This window comes from Pseudorasbora parva, chromosome 5, assembly GCF_024679245.1.
Source record: "Pseudorasbora parva isolate DD20220531a chromosome 5, ASM2467924v1, whole genome shotgun sequence".
Taxonomy (NCBI): Eukaryota; Metazoa; Chordata; class Actinopteri; order Cypriniformes; family Gobionidae; genus Pseudorasbora; species Pseudorasbora parva.
The window spans coordinates 52,667,596-52,673,637 of NC_090176.1; positions in this window are offsets into that span (position 1 = coordinate 52,667,596).

The window sequence follows — 6,042 nt, forward strand, 5'->3', positions numbered from 1 at the left end:
GATCAGTATTATCTGACATTCACAGCTTCTCTGAACTCGGCTCAACTGAGCTGCTGCTGGAAATTAAAAAGGATTCTGCAGTCTCTCATTTTTGAATTCATGTTTGCAAATACAGGAAATAAGCACATTCAGGAGGAACAGAAAAACACAAACACACACACAAAGAACGGAAGGAGGAAGTTACTGTGCAAAATAGCTTAAAAGAGTGTGCAGGAACTCAGTGTGCTCAGCTGGTGTCCAAAGGCTTCTGAGTAATATATATATATATATATATTACGTTTTGAGTCAAAGTGTAATTACACATGTGCTTTTTTTCTTTAGCACTGGTTTGTATGACAGAAACATAGATCACAACAGACTACATCAAATAATTTGGGTGATTTCTTTCTTAATTAAATTGCATTATCTTATTTATTTTTTAGATTTCCTAATTGCTTTAATGTTATATGTCTGTTATAGTGTCTTGGGATTTACTAGCAACCAAAATATAATGTGCAATGATGAACTTTGTGAATCGAATATGATTAAATTGCTACTATGATGACTGGTGTGCCGTGTGGTAATGATATTGGCGTAGACATTTTTTGGGAATGTTCTGGTTGCGTTAAGAAAACTTTCCTGGCTAACCAAAACCAAACCTTACATAAGAAAGTTCTGGGAATTTAAGAATTAGGGGAACATCAGAATAATGTTATGGGAATGTTAAAATAATGTTCCAAAAATAAACGCTACGTTTCTAGCATCTGGAAAACTGCATTCTTCCATCTTAAAAATGTATCTAAATTACGACATATGCTTTCAGTGCAAAATGCTGAACAATTAGTTAAAAAGCTCAAGGCTAGATTATTGTAATGCTCTACTGGGTGGTTGCCCTGCTGGCTTAATAAACAAACCTTTATTAATATAGCGCTAGATTATTGTAATGCTCTACTGGATGGTTGCCTTGCTCACTTAATAAACAAACCTTTATTAATATAGCGCTAGATTATTGTAATGCTCTACTGGGTGGTTGCCCTGCTCGCTTAATAAACAAACCTTTATTAATATAGCGCTAGATTATTGTAATGCTCTACTGGATGGTTGCCTTGCTCACTTAATAAACAAACCTTTATTAATATAGCGCTAGATTATTGTAATGCTCTACTGGGTGGTTGCCCTGCTGGCTTAATAAACAAACCTTTATTAATATAGCGCTAGATTATTGTAATGCTCTACTGGGTGGTTGCCCTGCTCGCTTAATAAACAAACCTTTATTAATATAGCGCTAGATTATTGTAATGCTCTACTGGGTGGTTGCCTTGCTCACTTAATAAACAAACCTTTATTAATATAGCGCTAGATTATTGTAATGCTCTACTGGGTGGTTGCCCTGCTGGCTTAATAAACAAACCTTTATTAATATAGCGCTAGATTATTGTAATGCTCTACTGGGTGGTTGCCCTGCTCGCTTAATAAACAAACCTTTATTAATATAGCGCTAGATTATTGTAATGCTCTACTGGGTGGTTGCCCTGCTGGCTTAATAAACAAACCTTTATTAATATAGCGCTAGATTATTGTAATGCTCTACTGGGTGGTTGCCTTGCTCACTTAATAAACAAACCTTTATTAATATAGCACTAGATTATGGTAATGCTCTACTGGGTGGTTGCTCTGCACGCTTAATAAACAAACCTTTATTAATATAGCACTAGATTATTGTAATGCTCTACTGGGTGGTTGCCCTGCTGGCTTAATAAACAAACCTTTATTAATATAGCTCTAGATTATTGTAATGCTCTACTGGGTGGTTGCCCTGCACGCTTAATAAACAAACCTTTATTAATATAGCACTAGATTATTGTAATGCTCTACTGGGTGGTTGCCCTGCTCACTTAATAAACAAACCTTTATTAATATAGCACTAGATTATTGTAATGCTCTACTGGGTGGTTGCCCTGCTGGCTTAATAAACAAACCTTTATTAATATAGCGCTAGATTATTGTAATGCTCTACTGGGTGGTTGCCCTGCTCGCTTAATAAACAAACTCCAGCTGGTCCAAAACGCAGCAGCTCGAGTTCTTACTAGAACCAGGAAGTATGATCATATTAGTCCAGTTCTGTCAACACTGCACTGGCTCCCTATTAAACGTTGCATACATTTTAAAATCTTGCTTATTACTCAAAGCACTAAATAATACCTAGAATATCTAAATCAACTGCAGGCGGTCGATCCTTTTCTCATTAGCACTAAGAATGTTTAGATATTAGAGCTGGAAACGTGACAGAGGAAGAACATCATGTTTTGCAGTGAACACGTATTTGAACTAAAGAGGCTCTTGGTTGTTTCCTTTAGTACAGAGACACAGGAAATGATATCATAGCCTAAAAGCAGCGGGGCTGTTAAAATCTCACAACGCCACATTTCCTGCGCTGACTGAGCCTGAAAACATGACCTGAGATTCAGAGCAGCTGTGAATGCAGGTTTATACAGCTGGAGTCAGATCTGAAATACACACATCACATGATCACTGCAATCATTGGTAACATCCACTGACATCCCAATCTGACGCCGCCATCATGGCTGCCATGATAACATGTGAACATGGGTTTTGTTGTCAGAAATGAACACACAGGCGCTATATCAGCCCTCCGCATGTTTCCTGTGACAGACTGCAAGTCACACACACACACACACACACACACACACACACACACACACACACACACACACACACACACACACACACACACACACACACACACACACACACACACACACACACACACACACACACACACACACGTCTACAGGCACGTCTAAAAGTGTTGCTTTGTGACTGTAGGTAACAATCAAACACAAACACGCATCGCTTTAGTCTCGTTTTCCAGCACAAATATCTAAACGTTCTTAAATCAAGACACATTTACCGGAGAATGACTGAAGATGTTAAATCACACTGCAATATGCTTTTCTTACTCAGTATTTTTGTCTTGTTTCTAGCATCTAACAATTCTTAAAACATGAAATTTTACTAGACAATCAAAAGTAATTGTCTTGTTTTGGGGAAAAATAACTCAAAATGAAGAGAGTTTTTGCTTAAAATAAGATAAATAATCTGCCAATGGGGTGAGAAAAATAATCTTGTTTTCTGTTTGAATTAAGATTATTTTTCTCACCCCATTGGCAGATTATTTATCTTATTTTAAGCAAAAACTCTCTTCATTTTGAGTTATTTTTTCCCCCAAAACAAGACAATAATTTGTACCTGTCTAGTAAATGTTTCTTTTTTGATATTTTAAACAAGACAAAAATACTAAGTAAGAAAAGCAGTTTTTGCAGTGTAATACAGGAATTCAAAAGAAGTGAGTTTGTGTTTATAACAAGAACAAATATCTGCCAATTGGGTCAGAATTAAATCTACTTTTCGAATACTTTTTATCTTCAACTCATCATTTGTAGTGTTGAGATTCTCCTCTGAGCTGATCGGCTGGTTTGCTTCACGGCTTATGACGCTTCAATCAATGTACTTTTGAAATCCCTATGGGAGAAATAAATGGAAAATGGCGCTGAAAAAGTAATGCACTCTAATAATGTTACTGGAAGAACGTTCCCTCTTAGCTGAGTAAGGCCCACACAACCCTTAACCTCCAACAACATCAGTCTTGAGTAACTTCTGTACCGATGTTTGGCTAAAGCAGAAGTCAATCTCTCAGAATAACTAAAGTTTGTCTTCTGCCTCGTATGCACTAAATCTAAGTCATCATCACACACTTCTAATCCTGCCTCTGTCCTTCCACATGAGAATATTCAATCCTCCAGAACACAAGAGATCATTGTGTGTGATATGGAGCAGCATTCCTCCGCTGGAAAAAAACCTTTCCTAGCCCCTAATATGGTGAAAGGCAGTGAGATAGTTATGCACTTACATCATCTTTACTGCTCCGGAGTGAGGAATTCTGAGGAGAAATGTGTGACGTTTTCCTGAAAACAAAACCAATCCATTAGACTAGAGTCTTTTACAATAGATAAACATTACAAAGGCCACAGCATCTCCCTTATAAGGGACTCATTTACACATTTGGCACTAATCTGGTGGGGGGATGGACCAGATTTAAACATGGAACAATGTGTTAAATGGCACTGAGAGAGCCACGCTCTTATTGTTAGCCAGAGGTGGACAAATACACAACTCCATTACTAGAGTAAAAGTAAAAGTCCTACTGGTCAAATATTACTCCGTTACAAGTGAAAGTTGTAAAAACAGATTTTTACTCTAGTAAAAGTACAGAAGTATTTGTTTTCAAAAGTACTTAAGTATCAAAAGTAAATGTCCTTCTTTATGTCGCCGCATTATTGTATTATAGTTGTATAAATGCACATTATGCCATCATGGTTTAAGCCAGTCAGTGACGCTCCATCTGACACACTAGCAGACGACTAACTTAAACTCATTTAAATACTTGTAGAAAAGTTACAAAGCTGCTGTCACTTTAAGGCCGAATGCACGGATCCAATACACTGATACACATCTGATATTCTCACACTGTTCACCTTCACTGAAGACAGAATCAACTTTGTTTATGTGAATCCTCCACTAAATGAGCATTTGGACATCCGTCTTCTTCCATTTTGCTCTAAACTATAAATCAGTGTTTAATAAATGCTGTGAAATCATTGAACTTCACGAGACTCTACAAGAGTGATTCCTGAAAGGCTTTCTGCAAAAACCCAAACACCTTTTAAAGAAGAAAAAAATCATCACTGACTTTCAAAGCTGCGACAGAAACGACTTTCCACTTCGAGGACCTTGATAGAAATGTAGTGGAGTAAAGAGGACGATATTTGTCTTTCAGATGGAGTGAAGTTAAAGTCAGAAGATTACAGAAAAAATAATACTCCAGTACAGAGACTCAAAAAGTGTGGTACTCAAGTTAATGTGCTTAGTTACTGTCCACCTCTGTTGTTAATATGATTCAATTGCACAAGAGATGTATCAAGAATTATTACATCAGGGTCATATCACATAGAGATTTTCACACTTCAGCAATCACAATGAATTACAATAATATAAATGACGTTCCAAGTGCCCAACCAAAGGGAACACTGATCACCATAATGGTGAGCAATTTAGTCAACTTAAGTCAATTTATGTATAAAGTGGTGATGAAATCATCATATATTTTACACCTAGAGTTGGTGATTGGCTTTTTTCCTGGCACATATAGCCATGGTGAGTCTTAAAATCCAACAGTTAATGTTAATTATTGGATTTAAAGGGGTGGCTGTATGTGATTTGACTTTTTTAACTTTAGTTAGTGTGTAATGTCGCTGCTTGAGCATAAACAGTCTCTGCAAAGTTACAGCGCTGAAAGTTCACTGCAAACGGAGATATTGTCTTTTAAAGTTACGGCAGTTTATTGCCTACAAAAATGGCGGGTTTGGACTACAACGAGCTTCTTCCTGGGTGGGTGACATCATAAACCCTCGCTAGTCTCCGCAGATGTGACTTCTGCCCGTAATGGGAAGGGGCGTGGCGTTAACCTGTGCTTGGCTCTTCAGCCAATAAAAATACAGGAAACTACATTTGGCCATCTGACCAATCTAAGACCATTGGGTTTTTCAGAGGGAGGGGCTTCATAGAAGCAGGAAGCAAACGAGCCGTTCAGAGCACAGACAGCGGTGTGGAATAAAGGGAGAATAGAAGAAAAATACAGCGTTTGAAAAAAGAAGTATTAAGACATGATATACTGCGCCCATAAACACAACCATGCCTAGAAAAAAAACACAGAACCACCGCTTTAATAATGTCCAATAATTTGTTGAACTTACTTACATGCTATGCCGTCGTAACTCAGAAAACCCTAGGTCACTTTACTTGACTGGTTTGAGTTCCCTTTTGCAAAGCAAAAAGAAAATGAACATGAAGAGCAGGCGGGGCAAAAGGTTGTTAAGGCAGGGAAATTATTTCTAGACTTTCCCCTCATTTCCTGCACTTCTGCAGTTATCGTTCTCCTTAGTTGCATTCACTTATTTTCCAAAGTCATCCGGAATATTATTG